Consider the following 20,491-nt stretch of genomic DNA (forward strand, 5'->3'; position numbering starts at 1 on the left):
GTTTTTGTAGTCGTTTCAAATATTTTACCAATTCTTTGATGCTTTCGTTAGCTAACACATGTTGTTTTTCATTTCCTCAAAGAATACATTGAAGTACCCATTTTATAAATATTCAGAAAAACTTGCAGTTTTCTTCATTTGATCATTATACAATATGAGTCTGTGAATTTTTATCCTGTGAATAGAAGGTCAGCTACTTTATCCTCAGGCCATTTCTTATTTTTAGTTACAGTTTTGTCCTGGATCTAATTTCTACTCATCTGCAAAAGTTTAATCTTGGGTTTTTTTCGGTGCTGTCTTGCCAGTGATCACAAGATCATACCTCTAGTCAAATACGGGGGCAAAACGAATTCAATTAAGAATTATTACAGGCAGGCTTCCCTGGTGGGGCAGTGGTTAAGAATCCGCCTGCCAATTCAGGGGACATGGGTTCGAGCCCTGACCTGGGAAGATCCAACATCCCGTGGAGCACCTAAGCCTGTGCACCACAACTACTGAGCCTGCGCCCTAGAGCCCATGAGCCACAACTACTGAGCCCACGCACCTAGAGCCCTGCTCAGCAACAAGAGAAGCCCACACACCACAATGAAGAGTAGCCCTGCTTGCCGCAACTAGAGAAAGCCTGCACGCAGCAAGGAAGACCCAACACAGCCAAAAATAAATTTAAAAAAAAAAGAATCTGTACATATGCAACTGAATCACTTTGCTGTACAGCAGAAATTAACACAATATTGTAAACTAACTATACAATAAAAATTACAAAAGAGACTGATTACAAATCCTATAAGACCGCGGTGTGTAACAGTAACGGTGTTCAAAAGGACTTCTTATAGGAATTTTACTTGTGTTAGAGGATTTGATTGCTGTTCAAGGTAGCAAAAAGTATTGAATGCTTTTAGGCGGTTAACTTTATTTTATCATTGGTGATCATAAATCATTTTCTTGAAAGCAAGAACATTCTTGTGGAGCTAAACTTAATTGCTAAGAAACTTTATTCAATTATGTTAGAAGAGGGGGCTGTTGGTCATTTTTATGATTTTTAATTTTATCTTTTATCACTATTAGAGACAGGTTATAAAATACATAGATTCATTTCTTAGTATGCTAGGTAATATTTTTATAATCTCTTTTGTGACATAACCAAGACCTATAAATTTAGGCAAATTGTGAGACAATAAAAAGCTAGCAAGAGAGAAAGATAGGACTGCTATGCCAGTGAACCCTTCTGAAGGACTATACTCTTTTCTTTAAACATTAATTTTATTGAACTACAGTTGATTTACAATGTTGTATTAACTTCTGTTGTACAGCAAAGTGATTCAGTTATATATACATATATATTTATTTATTTATATTTTTTTCAGTTTATTACAGTTTATAATAGGATGTTGAATACAGTACCCTGTGCTATAAAGTAAGACCTTGTTGTTTATCTGTTCAATGTATAATACTTTGCATCTGCTAATTCCAGACTCCCAGTTCATCCCTCCACCATTTCCTCTCCCCCTTGGCAACCACAAGTCTATTCTCTATGTGTGTGAGTCTGTTTCTGTTCCATAGATAAGTTCATTTGTGTCATATTTTAGATTCCACATGTAAGTGATAGCATTTGGTATTTGTCTTTCTCTCCCTGACTTAACTTCACTTAGTGTGATAATCTCTAGGTTCATCCATGTTGTGCAAATGGCATTATTTCATTCTTTTTTATGGCCAAGTAGTAGTCCATTGTATATATTAACCACATCTTCTTTATCCATTCACCTGTCGATGGACGTTTAAGCTGATTCCATCTCTTGGCTATTGTGAATAGTGCTGCTGTGAGCATAGGGATGGATGTATCTTTTTAATTTATTTATTTTTGGCTGCATTGGGTCTTTGTTGCTGCGTGCAGGCTTTCTCTAGTTGTGGCGAGTGGGGGCTACTCTTCACGGTGATGCACAGGCTTCTCATCACAGTGACTTCTCTTGTTGCGGAGCACGGGCTCTAGGTGCACAGGCTTATTAGTTGTGGCACGTGGGCTCAGTAGTTGTGGCTCACGGGCTTAGTTGCTCTGCAGCATGTGGGATCTTCCCAGACCAGGGCTTGAACCCATGTCTCCTGCATTGGCAGGCGGATTCTTAACCACTGTGCCACCAGGGAAGCCCCAGATGTATCTTTTAGAATTGTAGTTTTCTCCAGATATTAGCCTAGGAGTGGGATTGCAGGATCATATAATCTGCATGTTCTTTTTTTAAAAATATATTTATTTATTTGGTTGTGCCAGGTCTTAGTTGCGGCAGGCGGGCTCCTTAGTTGCGGCTCGCAGACTCCTTAGTTGTGGCATGCATGTGGGATCTAGTTCCCTGACCAGGGATCGAACCTGGGCCCCCTGCATTGGGAGCATGGAGTCTTTATCCACTGCGCCACCAGGGAAGTCACTCATCTACATATTCTTAATTCAGTACACCAGCTCTGGCTTCTCACTATAGGGGGAACAGGTTTTATTAAACTAATGCAAGCACTTGAGATTTCCCTGGTGGCACAATGGTTGGGACTCTGCACTTCCAATTCAAGGGGCCTGAGTCCAATCCCTGGTCAGGGAACTAGATCCCATGTGCATGCTGCAACTAAGAGTTCACATGCCACAACTAAGGATCCCATGAGCTGCAACTAAGGAGCCCGCCTGCCACAACTAAGAGCCAGCACAACCAAATAAATAAATATTGAAAAAATAAAGTAATAATGCAGGCACTCACTGAACAAATAAGCACATAACAATAAAAATCTCCAGAAGGAATGGGTCCAGTTCCCAAAGTTGCTACATTATATTTCCTAAACTATCTAGTTTATATCAAAAATATGAGACATGTAAACAAACAGGAAGGTAAACCATACAGTGAGAATAAAGAGCAATAGAAAAGTGACCCAACTCTTACAAGGAGACTGCAGTAAAATTGCCAGGTGATGTCTCAGCAGAAAACAGGGAAGCCAGAAGGCAGAGGGAAACATTCAAAGTGCGCTAGGAAAAAAGGCTGTCAACCAACAATCCTATATTCAAAACTACCTTCTGAAAAAAGATGGCAAAATAAGGACTCTCTCAGATCAACAAAAAGTGAAAGAATATATTGATAGCCAATTGCCTCACGGGAATTACTGGAGTTCTTCAGGCTGATAGCAGGGGACTCCAGAAGATAATTCATATCAACATAAAGAAACAAAAAACACCTGTACAGGTAATTCTGTAGCCAGAAAAGGCAGAATCAATACATATTTTCTCTTTTAGCAGATGTCAAAAGTACTGTGTAAAATCCTATGTATGTAATGTGTTACTAGGCCATTATATATAGCAGTGTAATATTTATGTAGTATGTTTGCCATTAAAAAGCATAAAGGTGGGAGTAACTGTACTAGGCTAAGGAGATGACCACAGATTGTACATAAGTGTGAGAAAATATTTCCGGGTTATATCATAAGTTGATATAATCTGCATAACAGTAATAAAAATGGCAAAAGGGAATAGAGCTTTATATGAGTAATGTTTCCATATATCACTGGAATTATGCTAGCATAAATCTGAGTCTCATTTTTAAAATTAATACATATATGTTAAATGAGCAACCTCTAAAAAAATTTTAAATGTATAATGGAGATGTCATTTAAAAATGAAAGTGGATGGGCTTTCCTGGTGGTGCAGTGGTTGAGAGTCCGCCTGCTGATGCAGGGGACACGGGTTCGTGCCCCGGTCCTGGAGGATCCCACATGCCGCGGAGCGGCTGGGCCCGTGAGCCATAGCCGCTGAGCCTGCGCGTCCGGAGCCTGTGCTCCGCAGCGGGAGAGGCCACAGCAGCGAGAGGCCCGCGTATCGCAAAAAAAAAAAAAAAAAAAAAAAAAAGAAAGTGGAAACTTGAAAATATTCACTTAATGTAAAAGAAGGCCTTAAGAACTAAAAACAACATGAGAATTGTAGGATACAGAAAGTAAAATGGCAGGTATAATTGCCACTATGTATTAATACTAAATGTGAGTGGTTTACATAGCCCAAACAGGAGGAAGAGATTGTCATCTCAGATTAAACAAAGAAACCATGATCTAAATATGTGCTATGTAGAGGAAGCACACTTTTGATTCAAAGACACCAACAAATTGAAAATAAAAGCCTGTGATAGATATATCTGTGAACAACACCAACATGAAGACTGGAGAGATTATACAAATATTAGGCAAAATGGACTTGAATACAAAAGGTATCATTAGGCATATTGAGGGACATTACATCATTCCAACATGGTCGAACTTTATGGCTTGTATCTAAAACAGAACCTTGAAAAAATTATTATAGCCATTAATATCTCTACTAGCAGAGAAGGAAGACCTCAAATCAGTACCCTGTATGTACTTCAAGAGACTGTAAAGATGAGGTCTTAAACACAAGGAGAAAAGGAATTAATACAAATTAAAGTAGAAATGAGTGAAACAGGGAATAGTAAAACTGTAGAGAAAACCAATGAAACCAAAAGTGAGTTTGTTACCCAAAAGCTGGGTTTGCCTCTTGGTGGGTGTTAGGCAAAAGACACATCCAAGCCAAAGGTGTGGAGAGGAAAGGATTTATTTGCAGCAAGTAAGGAGAACACAGGGATCTTTCCCAAAGCAGTGTCACTCGGAACAGCAAAACTGGAGAACTTCTAAGCTATGGGTACATGCATATTCTGGAGGGGCTTGAGAAGAGGAGAATTCAGCCAGGAATTTGGGCAAAGGTTCACAGAGTCCAAGCTTTAGCTGACTGAAGTCAGGAGGGTCAACACCATCATTCCATCCTTCACTTGGGGGCCTTAGGTCCTGCAGAACTCAAAGACATGTATCAGATTTTTATGTGTACCCTTGAGGAACTAGGACGCTGTTTTATCCCTGACCTATGGTTACTTGATCCTTTTCTTTTGTTCTTACATTCCCTTATTTTGGTTAATTACTGAGATCTATTCAAGGGCAAGCATTCCGGCCAAGCTTAGATCACAAAATGGCTTAGGCCAGAAATGGCTTCTTGTCTGTCAAGAAAGTCATGCCTGGTTCTCTTTCTCTAGGGACCCCCTTACCCTGTCTTCTTACAAGTTCTTACAAATTGACAAATCTTTAGCTAGATAGATCTAGAGAGAAAGAGGGTATATTCACATTCATAGAATCACAAAGAATGAGGGATATGACTATGGACATTACAGAAATAAAAAGGATTATAAAGGAATTCAATGAACAACTGTGTGCCAAAATATAAGATAACTTAGAAGAAATGCATAAATTCCTCAGGAGAAACAAGCAACTGAGACTAACTCAAGACAAAAAGCAAAATCAGAATAGAACTATAGAGTGAAGTGGTTGAGTTGGTAAACAAAAAACACCCATAAAATAAATCTAGGCTCTACTTTTGTGTAAGTGGCTTCAACACTAAGTTCTCCAAAAATTTTAAAGAAGATTTGTTACTGCATTAGACTGGAGACTCCCTTCCTGGGCCTCTAGCTGAACCAACACCCCCCTGCCCCCGAACCCTCACTGGGTCAGGGAGTTCTTTCCTGCTCAGGTTTGAGCTGCCAATAAGGAAACTGAGTTTGGTGCAAGCAAGACAGGCTTTTATTCAATGGCCAGAGAAAGAGAAGGGGGAGCTAATGCTCTAAAGACACCTTCTCTCTGATTACAAGTGAGGACAAGCTTTTCATAGAAGTGGGTGGTGACTTCCCTGGCAGGCCAGTGGTTAAGACTTCACCTCCAAGATAGGGGATGTGGGTTCAGTCCCTGATCCAGGAGCTGAGATCCCACATGCCTCACAGCCAAAAACCAAAACATAAAACAGAAGCAATACTGTAACAAATTCAATAAAGACTTTAAAAATGGTCCACATCAAAAAAAAAAAAAAGAAATGGGTGAATGTGCTTATATGAGGCAGGAGTCTTTTGTCTTCCTGATTCATGGAAATGGGTGGAGATTTCCCAGGATGCAATTCGTGCCTCTATTCTGACAGTCTGTGGTGCAGGGGGAGGGTGATATTATTATTACAATGATATGGTAAAGAGCTGTAAAGTGATATTTGTCCCAATTTTGAAGTTCAGTCAGATTATTCTGGATTCTCATCATTAATGTTTCCTGGGTCTGAGTCCCTACTAACGACTCCATGACCAGCACAGATCACAGGGCGACAGATGATATGTGACAGTCTCCAGAGCAAGTGAACCATACACAGCGTTCGACCTCTGCCAGGCCTTGGGAGAAAAAAAGGACATTCACGTGGGTGCGGAGCAACGCCCCACCAACCTGCCTCAGGGGACTCCGGGTTGGACAGATCGCAATACCCCGCCCCCTTGTCCTGAGTGACAACCTGCGAGAGGAAGCCTGACCCGGCAAAACCACGCTTAGGCGCTGGGATTGAACCTACACTCGCCTGGCACAATGTGGGGAAGAAGAGGGGCTACGGGTGCAGAGCTACGGGGAGAGGCTCCAGGGTGGAAATTCCTATGAGAAGTAACGGGACAGGACGCCCGGGGTCCTGGCTTTGGGGGCCAACCCCCTTCCCACAACTGGAGGGGACTGAGGTCCGAGCGGTACCCCAAACCCACAAGTATCCACTGATTCCAACGGTGACCATGAAGAGGCCAGTTCAAAAGATGTCCAGTTCCGACCAGCCCCTCTCTGCGTCTCGGCACCCCAGGGCACCACACTCACCATTTCGAGGTTTCCTGGGTCAGAGTCCCTTCTAACGACTCCAATGACTAGTGCGTATATGTGAGGGTCTCCAGAGCCTGGGAAGCTTACACAGCGTGCTACCTTATGTGTGGTGGGAGAAAGGACTTCTAAGCTGGTCTGAGGGTCGCCCCACCCACCTGCCTGAGAGGCCTCCTGGTTGGACAGATTCCAATACTGAATTAAGGATATGCAGATTACGACCTGCTGAATAAGGTGGCACACCCCGTTATTGACCTTAAAAATAAAATGGTCATTTATTTTACCAGTAAAAATGGGTTTATGGGGAAATAGAAAAGGACTGCAGCTCCTGAGTTGCAAGCAAGCTACAACAGAAGCTATAGTCAAGACCAACAAACAAAGCAGAGGAACATTATTTCACTGAGAAAAAGAAGGAAGTTGGGAAGGGTTATTTTAATGGAAACTCCATTGGAGAAAAACAAGAGTTCAGGGTGATGACAGTTGCTCACTGGGTGAGTAGTTGAAGGGGTCGATTTATTGTAGGAGATATAATGTGCATTCTTTTTCTATGTGGCCTATAATGGGTCATTCTTTTGTGATGCAGATTCTATTGTTGGGGTGTGTAATTAAACTGACAATTCCTCCTGTAACTGAGGTGGAGAAGATCTGGGTTAGAGCTCCCCTGATTAACAGATTGAAGAATAAAAACCACATGATCATCTCAATAGATGTAGGAAAAGATTTTGAAAACATTCAACATCCGTCTATGATAAAAACTTTTCAAAATGGGTGTGCACAGGGAATGTACATCAACATAATACAGACCATACATGACAAACTCACAGCTAATATACTCAATGGTGAAAAGCTGAAAGCATATCCTCTAAGACCAGGAAAAATACAAGGATGCCCACTCTCATCACATTTATTCAAAATAGCATTGGGAGTTGTAGCCACAGCAATCAGACACAAAAAAGAAATAAAAAGAATCCAAACAGAAAAGGAAGAAGTAAAAATGTTGCTGCTTTCAGATGACATGATACTATACATACCAAATCTAAAGATGCCACCTAAACACTACCAGAGCTCAACAATGAATTCAGTAAAGTTGCAGTATAAAAAAATAATACACAGAAATCTGTTGCATTTCTATACAGTAAAAACAAACTATCAGAAAGAGAAATGTAGGAAACAATCCAATTTACCATCCCATGAAAAAGAATAAAATACCTAGGAATAAACCTATGTTGTAGGTAAGAAGACCTGTACTTGGAAAACTGTAAGACACTGATGAAAGAAACTGAAGACAACACAAACAGATGTTAAGATATACTGTGTTCATGGACTGGAAGAATTAATACTGTTAAAATGACCATAACACACAAGGCAATCTACAGATTCAATGCAATTCCTTTCAAAATATCAATGACATTTATCACAGGACAGGAACAAATAATTCTAAAATTTGTTTGGAAACTCTGAATAGCTGAAACAATCTTGAGAAACAAGAGCAGAGCTGGAGGAATCATGCTTCATGACTTCAGACCAAACTACAAATGTACTGTAATCAAACATTATAGCATTGGCACCAAAACATCCACAAAGATCAATGGAAGAGAATAAGAGTCCAGAAAAAAATCCACCCAATTATGGTCAGTTAATCTACAAAAAGGAACAAGAATATACAATGGAGAAAAGAAACTCCCTTCAATAAGTGGTGCCGGGAAAACTGGACAGCTACATGTAAAACAATGAAATTAGAACATTCTCTAACACCATGTACAAAAATAAACTGGATTAAAGATCTAAATATAGTGCTTCCCTGGTTGCACAGTGGTTAAGAATCTGCCCACCAATGCAGGGGACACGGGATCAAGTCCTGGTCCCGGAAGATCCCACATGCCATGGAGCAACTACACTACTGAGCCTGCACTCTAGATCCCGCCAGCCACAACTACTGAGCCCGTATGTCACAACTACTGAATCCCGTGTGCCTAGAGCCCATGCTCCACAAAAGAAGCCACTGCAATGAAAAGCCTGTGTACTACAACGAAGAGTAGCCCCCACTTACCGTGACTAGAGAAAGCTGGCATGCAGCAACGAAGACCCAAAAGCAGCCAAGAATAAAATTAATTAATTAATTATAAAAATAAATAAATATAAGACAAGAAACCAGAAATCTTCTAGAGGAAAAGACAGGCAGACTTGCACCTAAATCATAGCAATATTTTTTTGGATATGTCTTTGAAATCAAAGGAAATAAAAGCAAAAATAAACAAATTGAACCAAATTAAACTTAAAAGCTGTGACACAGCAAAGGAAACCATGGACAAAACACAAAGAACACCTACTGAATAGGAGAAAATATTTCCAAATCGTGTGACTGATAAGGCGTTAATAATATCCAAAACACGTAAAAAGTTCACACAACTGGACAATCGATTTAAAACTAGACAAAAGACCTGAATAGACATTTTTCCAAAGAGGGCATTCAGATGGCCAACAGGCACATGAGAAGTTGCTCAATGTCATTAATCATCAGAGAAATGCAAATTAAAACCACAATTAGATGTCACCTCACATCTGTCAGGATGGTTATCACCAAAAAGAAAACAAATAACAAGTGTTGGTGAGGAAGTGGAGAAAGTGAACCCTCCTACACTGTTGGTGGAAATGTAAAGTGTTGCAGGCACTCTGAAAAACAGTATGGAGAGTTCTCAGAAAACTAAGAATAGAACTGCCATATGACCCAGCAATTCCACTCCTGGGTATGTATATCCAGAAAAAATTGGAAACACTAATTCAAAAACATACATGCACCCCAATGTTCACAGCAGCATTATTTACAACTGCCAAGATATGGAAGCAACCTAAGTGTCCATTAACAGGAGAATGGACAAAGAAGATGGGGTATATATATGCAATGAAATACTACTCAGCCATAAAAAAGAATGTATTTTGTGATTTGAAACAACATAGATGGACTTAGAGGGTATTAAGCTAAGTGAAATAAGTCACACAGAGAAAGACAAATACTGTATGATATCACTTATATGTGGAATCTAAAAAATAAAAAAAAAACCAAGAGGATATAACAAAAAAGACAAAGACTCATAGATACAGAAAGCAAACTAGTGCATACTTGTAGGGACAGGGTAAGGGGGAGAGGCAAGACAGGGGTAGGGAATTAAGAGGTACAAACTATTATGTATAAGATAAATAAGCTACAAGCATATATTGTCCAACATAGGGAATATATTCAGTATTTTATGACTATAAAATTGTGAATCACTATGTTGTACACCTGTAACTTACATAATACTATATATCAACTATACTTCAGTAAAATAAACTTCAAGTAAATAAATAAAAATAATGTCAAATACCACCCAGTTCTACAAAAAGTAAGCCATTAGTTGATACAGTTGCTGACTTCCCACACACTATGAAATGAATTCAGGGATGAGATCAGGAATGAGGCACCCTGTGCTCTGGGAAAAGTGGAAAAACAGGACTTTAGATAGTTAGATATTGTCAGTAAAAACTTTATGAACCCCAATTTTGCATTTTCCTATACTTAGAAAAGCGCTAAAATCATCAATGAAGATATCTCTTCCTCATGACTAAAAGTAACCTTCTATTACAAAAATGTGTGCTTGAGTGCACATACCCCTTCTCTAAATCACTGGTATATGGAACTTCAAACTTACTGTTTGGAGCAGTTCCTCAAAGCTACCTGAGAAGCTGTCTCCTGCTACAGTCCTCAGTAAGTCCATAAATAAAACAAAGTCACAGATCTCACATCATGTGTTTTTCTTTCAGTTAACACGTGTAATCTCCAATCTGTCATGGGTCTAAGAAGAGATATTGCTCTTCTCGTTGTTCAGTTTTTTCCCAGTTGTGAGGATGAGAATAATCACTCAGAGCTGTTTACATACTGGAAGAAAAACCATCCATTCGGGTTTTTTTTTTCTATTTTTCCTTTCTAAGACTATACCACTTTCAATTATTGATTCTACTGCTAGTGCCCATGGAGTTGGTTTCAGAGTTTTTCTTTTGTGACCAATGTGCCTAAATACATCATACTGGGATTTCTACTTTTGAATTTCTTATCCTCATCTTCTAAAAATTTCCTATGCTGAATACCTGTCCAATACCTAAAAGGTATTTTCCATGGGTTATCTTCCATTTTATCATTGCCCTTTGAAGACAGGATTAACACCCAACCTAAAATAAATATGATCATATGTTAAGACTGTTGTTGACACATGCATTAAGTTAATAGAAGTAGTATTATTCCACAAAAATACTTTTGAAGGAGAGTAGGGCAAGGTTAAGTGGGTTAAGCTGGCTTGTCAAAAGTTAATGTGTTGCCCCTTTAAGGTGTATAGGAGTAGAGCCTACAGGTTTTAAAGGTTTGACCCTCTTACACACTGGCACAGAAAAAGGAACATGAGTAAACCTTCCTAACTTGTTTATCCATTGTGGGCCAGGAAGGGTGACTAGGTATGTAAATCCAATTAAAAGTCAAATATCAAACTCCCATGTAATTCTTTTTGGCTGCACCATTGTAAATATCATGGTGAATCAGGAAAACATACTCACTAGCACTGTGAACAGCATCAAGTGCTTCCCACACAAATTAGACATTATAAAGGTATAATCTAGAGAACAGTGGAATCAGAAAATACTCCCAATCGTAAAACTCTGAAATACTTTCTCGGTGGAGACATGAAGCCTTCCAGAAAAAAATCAGACTCTCATGGATCTTCATGTGGGACACCAGGGGAAAATCACTTCTATGAAAATGAAAATCAAAGAGTTGATGGTGGTTTGGGGGATGCTCTTGACTACAAGGGCACTGAATCTGGAAAATAACCTGGAAGATGGTGTCCTTGAAGCTTCTATGTATCTGTCTCTCTCCCAGTGTGGTGGCTCCAAAATCGGAAGAATGCCTTCTCTGCATCTGCTTTAAAATCACACACAGATGAGCTGTTGGTAAATTCTAACAAGGAACCACAAAGAGGATCGATTCTGGAAAATCTAGGCCCTAACGTTACTCACAGGCAAGGTATCCCCAACTCTAGATTTTTCTTGTCCTATCGCAAGTCTCTCTTCTTAATTCAAATTCTATTCAACAAATACCAGTCAGAAGGAAAGACAAAAAGCAAACAGGAAAATCATAATTTACATAAAAGTGTAGTCTTTGACAACCTTGCCATGCATTAAAATTTATTCCAAGTGTTTAATAGAATGGAAAACTGAAAAAAGCTCCTGTATCCACAAGTCCCCCAAAAGGACATTTCTCAGTATTTATTTATTTATTTATTTATTTTGGCTGCGTTGGGTCTTCGTGGCTGCGCGCGGGCTTTCTCTAGTTGCGGCGAGTGGGGGCTACTCTTCGTTGCAGTGCGCAGCTTTCTTATTGTGGTGGCTTCTCTTGCTGCGGAGCCCCAGGCTCTAGGTGTGCAGGCTTCAGTAGTTGTGGCACGCGGGCTCAGTAGTTGTGCTCGTGGGCTCTAGAGCACAGGCTCAGTAGTCATGGTGCACGGGCTTCGTTGCCCCGCGGCATGTGGGATTTTCCTGGACCAGGACTTGAACCCATGTCCCCTGCATTGGCAGATGGATTCTTAACCACTGTGCCACCACGGAAGCCTGTGAAATAAAAATTCTTAGAAACTGGAATGTAACACTGGATTTTTTTCCCCCCTGAAGTGTACCCTTCTTGCCTCTTTGAAAATATTTTATACGGTCTTTCAAGCTCTATTAATTAAGTACATTTTACACTATTGAAAAAAGAAATTTAAATAAGTGAGTAAATCTTTTGAAGGGCACTAACCCAGAGATGGGCAGTGGTCACAGGTTAGCTCGTCCAGAAAAGTTTGAAAAAAAAAACCCTCCACAAAATGATTTCCCATAGGATGTCTCTTCCAAGAAAAAAAAATTGGGAGGAGAAGGGATTTCATACACCTACTTCCAAGTGGTTATTCTCGGCTTTCCCCTCGTGTAAAACATCCACAGACCGCCCCCCTCCCCAGTGCAATCCACGACTCTGCGCAAATAGGATAAACAATTAAAATACTGGTGTGTTTAAAATATACCGCGGGAGAAGAATAGTTGATAGATGATGTGAATCGGAGAGGGGAAACTGACTTTGAGAAGGCGGGGAGCGCTCTGCAAATTTCATGAGTTCTTGCCAGCCCTACTAAGAGCTATTCTGCAGGTCGGTTCCATGCCTGTCCACAGAGCCTTACACCAAGCCCTTGATCCCTGGAGGACATAAGACCCTCTTCTTCCAGGCAGGAGTGGCCTGGGCCATCCTCTTATCACAGGCAATCCCAGGCCAGGGAAAAGTTCTGTCTAGGCGCAATTGGAGAAAAAAAGGACATCCACGCCTGTGCGGAGCATCGCCCCACCCACCTGCCCCAGCGGCCTCCCGCTTGGACAGATTCCCAATACCCCGCCCCCAAGTACCTGAGTGACAACTTGCGAGAGGAAGCCTGACTCAGCAGAATCACTTAGCGCCGCTGGGATTGAATCTGTCCCCGCCTGGCACTTAAAGTTTGAAACAGAACTTTTCCCTGGCCTGGGATTGCCCGGCATGGAACCGTGCTTCTTGTTAAGAAAGGCAGACACTTAGATGTGAACTCACCGTTTGTAATAAAGAGGCTGGCTCCAGTTTCATCTTTGCGTCTTGACAGCGCTGAGCCTTCCACCCATCCCTCCCCATCCCCACTCATTAGGTACTTAAGCTAAAGAATCCCAGAGCACTTGGCTTTGGTAGGAGGTCTGAATCACTCAGTCCTAGCTGGGTGCCAGGACGAATCTCAGTCAAACCACAAGCTGTGAGGTGTGTGCATTAACTTCTCAGCTGTACATTTTACACTAGAAGGAAATTTATTTTAGATCAGTGTTCCCTGTGTGCCTAGAAAACCTCGAAATGTCAGCATTCAAGGCAATTGTATTCCTATTTCCACTGATAGAAGAAAAACAATAAGTTGTACTGAAAATTGGAAAATACCTTAAAAGTCTTCCTGCCTCCCCTCAGGTTTATTGAAGTATAACTAACTAATAAAACTGCATTTAAAGATTAAAACATGATGATCTGATACACTTATACTGTATTGTATAATTGAAATTTATGAAGACTGGATCTTTTTTTTTAAGGGAACCCTAAAATATGCATTTTAATGGGGAATGGCAGAAATCACAATAGACTATTATCATCATTGTGGAAGTATTAATTGCACACTTTAAATATATTCATGTTCAATGTCTCTCTGTTTATTCGTTGTTTCTCCCATTCCACAAGTGCATAGGTTGTTTTCTGTAGATCTGTGGAAAATGGGCCAGGGGTGGAAGGTCCATACAGGCTAGACAGAGTGAAGAGCCCATGACTGTTCAGCACAGAAGGAAACTGGAAAAGTGTGTTAGTACCTTGCAGTCTGGCTGGACTTAGGGGAACAACAGGGCTGAGAGTACTCCAAAAGTGGATACTGGAGACCAAGGCACTCAGAGTCAAGAAGGGTGTCTGTGAAAATAATGCTAGCTTAATAATCAGTGGGCTTGGATCACTGCCTGTGATCATGATGGTTGGTGCTAGCTCTAACGCTTTGGGTTTCTTGGACCTTGATGAATTACTTGTTTTGTCTTTTTCTGGCAAAGCTGAATCCTGGTCTTGAGGCTCCATGTCTGCGTCCATGTCTGGGTCCATGTCTGGGCTGGAACTCAGCGGTAGTGAAGGTGTTCTAGGAGGTTCCTGAAAAGGGCAAATGGACGAAATAGGAGGTGTGGTGGTAAAAGTGGCAGTTGCACTGGATGCAGAAGTTGGTGCTTCTAGCGAAGGCAGTTTGGGGAAAGACAAAGTCTCCAGCGCTTGGGCAGTTTCTTTGGAAGATGGAGAAATACTTGAGTCAGTTGAACTGGTGGCAGCAAGAAGTTCAACTGGTGGCTTTTTAGAAGGTGTTACAAATTTGGTAACAGATGGTGTTGGCTCCTGAGGGGATTTTTTTCTCCGCCAATTTCTCAGCTGGATTCTCAACCTTTATAGATTTGAAAAGCTTCCTATTGGAGGAGTTCAAAGATCTGAGGGTAAATGGAGAATGTAAGCCAGTGTGTCTGTAGTCACTGCAGCTAGGGGTCTTGGCACCAGGCTGCGGTGGCTTCTTTTTCCCTCCATTCTCCTCATCTATGGATCTCTCGCTGCTGACTTCACTGATGTGTAAAGCTTCAGTCTCCCTCAAGCCTGCCCACTGGCATAGGAACCATATTCAAAATCTCTGGGTGCAACACAAACTTGTACACAAACTTCTGACCCCTCACGGTTTCAATGATATTCTTCATATAATAGTATCTGAGGGGTCGGCTGTGTTTGTCATAATTCATGTTAGGCTTGTTCTTTTGAATCCCTCAGAGACGAGCCACCTCTTCTGCCTGCAAATGCTTGAACTCCCCGTCATTAGAGGTCCAGCAGATCATGTGATCGTTCTGAGGCTCCTTTAGGAGCTGAAGGAGGAACTGCCACAGGGTGATGGCATTGTTAACAGCAATGAAGGAGGCCACTTGCGAGGCTGCCTCAGGGTCTCTGCCTCAAACATGATGCCTCTCTCCACCGGCCACCTCCTAACGGTGGAAACTCGAGGACAGCACCGCGGCCACTGTGACCCCTGTGGCGGAGCTGGAGAAGGCGGCGGCAGCCAAGCCATTCGTTGCAGCAGCCAGGCCTGCCAGTCGCTCCATGCCTGCTAAGAGAGTGGATCTTAAGCATTCCGACACACAAACAAAAATAAAGATAGTTAGGACTTCCCTGGTGGTCCAGTGGTAAAACTCCGTACTCCCAACGCAGGGGCCCGGCTTCCATCCCTGGTCAGGGAAATAGATACCACATGCCACAACTAAGAGTTTGCATGCCGGAACTAAAAGAGCCCGCATGCTGCAAGGAAGATGGAAGATCCCGCATGCTGCAACTAAGACCCAGCACAGCGAAATAAAAAAAACAAAAAACAAAATGATAACTAAGTGAAGTGATGGATATTAATTAACCTGGAAATTCTTATACTCCCAGGAGACTTAATTGCAAAACTCTTACATTGCAAAACACTTCATGCATTGACTTATTTGAACAACTTTATTGAAATGTATGGCACATACTGTGGAAGGCACCCATTAAGTATACATTTTCATGCTTTTAGTATATTTGTAGATACATGCATTTATCACTACAGTCAATTTTTGAAGATTTTCTCACTTCAAAAAGAAACTCTTCTACTCTTTAGCTGTCACCGCTAATCTTCCCATCTTCCTCCTCCAATCCCCGGCCTTAGAAAACCACTAATCTGCTTTCTTTTTTTCCATCCTGGTCTTTCATATGAAAAGAATTCTATAGTATATGGTCTTTTGATTGACTCAGCATGATTTTTTTCAAGGGAAAATTATAAATCAATATTTCCTTCATTTTACATCAGAATAACATTTTATTGATTGGGTAAAACACATTGTTTACCTATTCATCTGTTAATGGAACTTTAGATGTTTCTACCTTTTGGCTACTATGAATCACATTACTCTAAAATTCATGTATAAGTTTTGGCCAAATATGTATTTTCATATTCTTGGGCATATACCGAGGAGTGGGATTGATGGGCCATATGATAACTCTAGGTTTAATATTTGAGGAACTCCCAGAACTTTTTCCAGAGTGGCTTCGCTATTTTGTCTTCATTCCAACCTGTATGAGAGTTCAAATTTCTCCATCTATCCTGGATAAAACTTATTACCTCACTCTTTGATTTTAGCCATCCTAGTTTTTGTGACATGGAATCTCATTGTGGTTTTGATTTGCATCTCCTTGATGACTAATAATGGCCAGAATCTTTTCATATGCCCTTGATCATTTGTATATTTTACTTGGAAAAATATGACTTCAGATGCTTGTCACATTTAATATTGAGTTAATTGACTTTTTATAACTAACTTATAAGAAGTCTCTAGATATTTTCAATATAAGTTCTGTTTTAAATATATGATTTGCAAAATTTTCTTCCATTCTAAGGGTTGTATTCACTGTCTTGCCTTAAAAGTTTAATTTTTATAATATACACATACCATAAAATTTACATTTTCACCATTTTAAGTGTATAGTTCAGTAGTACAAAATACATTGACATTGGGAAACCAATCTGCAGAACTATTTTCATCTTTCAAAACCAAACTCTATACCCATGTTGACATAAACAAATAGGATGCCAATTATTTTTCCAGCAAAATATGTGTTTATCCAGGATTAGCAAAGAATTGTAATTTGGGGTCAGCAACCTTGGCATGCAAGTTCCCCTGCAGCAAGGAGAGTATTCTTTTAAAGAAGGGAAAAGGAAGTTGGGAGGGCTATAGTAAGCAAAGAGTTTTGCACAGCAAAGAAACCATAAACAAAACAAAAAGACAATCCACAGAATGGGAGGAAATATTTGCAAATGATGTGACTGAAAAGGAATTAATCTCCAAAAGCTACAAAGAGCTCATGCAGCTCAATATTAAAAAAACAAACAACCCAATCAAAAAATGGGCAGAAGACCTAGATAGACAATTCTCCAAAGAAGACATACAGATGGCCAAGAGACATGTGAAAAAATGCTTAACATTGCTAATTATTAGAGAAATGAAAATCAAAACTACAGTGAGATATCACCTCACACCAGTCAGAATGGCCACCATCAGAAAGTCTACAGACAATAAATGATGGATGACAGATGAATGGATAAAAAGAAGTGGTACATATGTACAATGGAATATTACTCAGCCATTAAAAAGAATGAAATAATGCCATTTGTAGCAACATAGATGGACCTAGATGTCATACTGAGTGAACTAAGTCAGAGAAAGACAAATATCATATGATATCACTTATATGTGGAATCTAAAAAAAAAAAAAAAAGATACAATGAACTTATTTACAAAACAGAAACAGAATCATAAACTTAGAGAACAAACTTATGGTTACCAGAGGGGAGAGGGGGAGGGATACTTAGGGAGTTTGGGATTTACATGTACACTACTATATTTAAAATAGATAACCAGGGACTTCCCTGGTGGTCCAGTGGCTAAGACTCCACACTCCCAGTGCAAGAAGCCTGGGTTTGATCCCTGGTCAGGGAACTAGATCCCACATGCTGCAACTAAGACCGGGCATACACAAATAAATAAATAAATATTTGAAAAATAAATAAATAAAATGGATTAACAACAAGGACCTACTGTATAGCACAGGGAACTCTGCTCAATATTATGTAACAACCTAAATGGGAAAAGAATTTGAAAAAATAAATAAATAAAATAAATAATTCACAAGGTGCTTTAAGCTCTCCCTTTTGAGAGTATTCCATCATTAGAGAAAAAAACAAACAAAAAAACAATAAATGATGGAGAGGGTGGGGAGAAAAGGGGTTGTTGGTGGGAATGTAAATTGCTGTACCCGTTATGGAAAACAGTATGTATGGAGGTTCCTTAAAAAACTAAAAACATAGCTACAATATGGTCCAGCAATCACACTCCTGGGCATATATCCAGAGAAAACCATGGTTTGAAAGGATACATGCACCCCAATGGTCACTGAAGTGCTGTTTACAATAGCCATGACATGGAAGCAACCTAAAAGCCCATCGACAGGTGAATGGATACAGAAGATGTGGTACATATATACAATGGAGAAAACCATTCTACTTTTTGTCTCTAGGAATTTAGCTACTGTAGGTACCTCATACCCATGGAATCATACAGTGTTTGACCTTTTTTGTCAGGCTAATTTCAGCTAGCATAATGTCCTAAGGTTCATCTATGTTGTAGCAAGAGTAAAATTTGCTTTCTTTTTAAAGCTAAATAATACTCTGATGTATGTATGCACCGTGTTTTTTTTTTTGTCTATTCAACTGTTGATGGACACTTGAGTTGCTTCCACCTATGGCTACTATGAATAATGTGAAATGAACATATATATCTGTTTCGACATATCTGTTCGAGTCACTGCTTTCAATTCTAATTCAATTGACAGAAGTCGGATTGCTAGATCAGATAGTGACTCAGTCTGCAATTTTTTGAGGAATTGCCTTTTTCTTTTCATACCATCAATACAATTTTATATTCCAAGCAATATCACACAAGAATTCCAAAGGATATTTCCACTTTCCTGATAGTTTCCTTTGAGGCACAAAATTATTAATTGTCCATATTACCTAAAAGAATGAAATTAGATCACTCCCTAGCACCATACATAAAAAAAAACTCAAAATGGATTAAAGACCTAAAGGTAAGGCCGGATACTATAAAACTCATAGGCAGAACACTTTTTGACATAAATCCCAGCAAGATCTCTTTTGATCCACCTCCTAGAGTAATGAAAATGAAAACAAAAATAAACAAATGGGATCTAGTTAAACTTAAAAGTTTTGCACAGCAAAGGAAACCATAAACAAACACAAAATATAACCCTCAGAATGGGAGAAAAGATTAGCAAATGAAGCAACCAACAAGGGATTAATCTCCCAAATATACAAACAGCACATATAGCTCAATATCAAAAAAACAAACAACTCAATCAAAAAATGGGAGGAAGATCTAAATAGACATTTCTCCAAAGAAGACATACAGTTGGCCAAAAAGCACATGAAAAGATGCTCAACATCACTAATTATTAGAGAAATGCAAATTAAAACTACGAGGAGGTATCACCTCACATGGGTCAGAATGCCCATCATCAAAAAATCTACAAACAGTAAATGCTGGAGAGGGTGTGGAGAGAAGGGAACACCCCCTACACTGTTGGTGAGAATGTAAATTGATACAGCCACTATGGAGAACAGTATGGAAGTTCCTTAAAAATCTAAAAATAGAACTACCATATGACCCAGCAATTCCACTCCTAGGCATATATCCAGAGAAAACCATAGTTTGAAAGGATACATGCACCCCAATGTTCATTGCAGCATTATTTACATTTATAATAGCCAGGACTTGGAAGAAACCTAAATGTCCATCAACAGAGGAATGGATAAAGAAGATATGGTACATAAATACAGTGGAATATTACTCAGCCATACAAAAGAACAAAATAATGCCATTTGCAGCGACATGGATGGACTTGGAGATTGTTGTGCTTAGTGCTGTGGATCAGACAGAGAAGGTTGGATGTCATGTGATGTTGCTTATATATGGAGTTTAGAAAGGGGGTGCAAATGAACTTGTTTGCAGGGCAGAGGTAGAGTCGAGGATGTAGAAAGCAAACTTATGGTTACCAGGGGATAAATAGGGAGGGATAAATTGAGAGGTTGGGATTGACGTGTACACACTACTATATGTAGAATGGATAACTGATGGGGACCTGCTGTGTAGTGCAGGGAACTCTACTCAGTCCTCTGTCATGGCCTATATAGGAGGGGAATCTAAGAAAAGAGTTGGTGTATGTATACGTGTGGCTGATTCACCTTGCTGTGCACCTGAGGCTACTACAGCATTGTGGATCAGCTATAGTCCAATAAAAATTAGTAATTAATTTATTTATTTATAAAATTTCCTACCAGTGTAAAACGTACACCTGAGAAGTTAATGAACACACATCATAGCCTGTGGTTTAACTGAGATTTGTCCTGGCACCCAGCTAGGCTGACTGATTCAAATTTCCTACCAGAGCCAAGTGCTCTGGGATTCTTTAGCTTAAGTACCTAATAAGTGGGAATGGGGCAGGGATTGGTGGAAGGCTCAGCGCTGTCAAGGACGAAAGATGAAAATGGAGTCAACCCCTTTATTATAGATGGTGAATTCACATTTAAGTGTCTGCGTT

At 39.9% G+C, this 20,491-nt stretch overlaps 1 pseudogene; it reads right to left on the reverse strand.

Annotated features, from left to right (window-relative positions):
* Positions 1-13,622: 13,622 nt before the first annotated feature.
* LOC113608481 (ETS domain-containing protein Elk-4 pseudogene) lies at positions 13,623-16,079 on the reverse strand (annotated as a pseudogene).
* Positions 16,080-20,491: the final 4,412 nt, after the last annotated feature.

The sequence above is a fragment of the Aethalodelphis obliquidens genome, unplaced genomic scaffold (genome assembly GCF_003676395.1).
Source record: "Aethalodelphis obliquidens isolate GAN/ISIS:26980383/991018 unplaced genomic scaffold, ASM367639v1 scaffold53, whole genome shotgun sequence".
NCBI classification, from domain to species: Eukaryota; Metazoa; Chordata; class Mammalia; order Artiodactyla; family Delphinidae; genus Aethalodelphis; species Aethalodelphis obliquidens.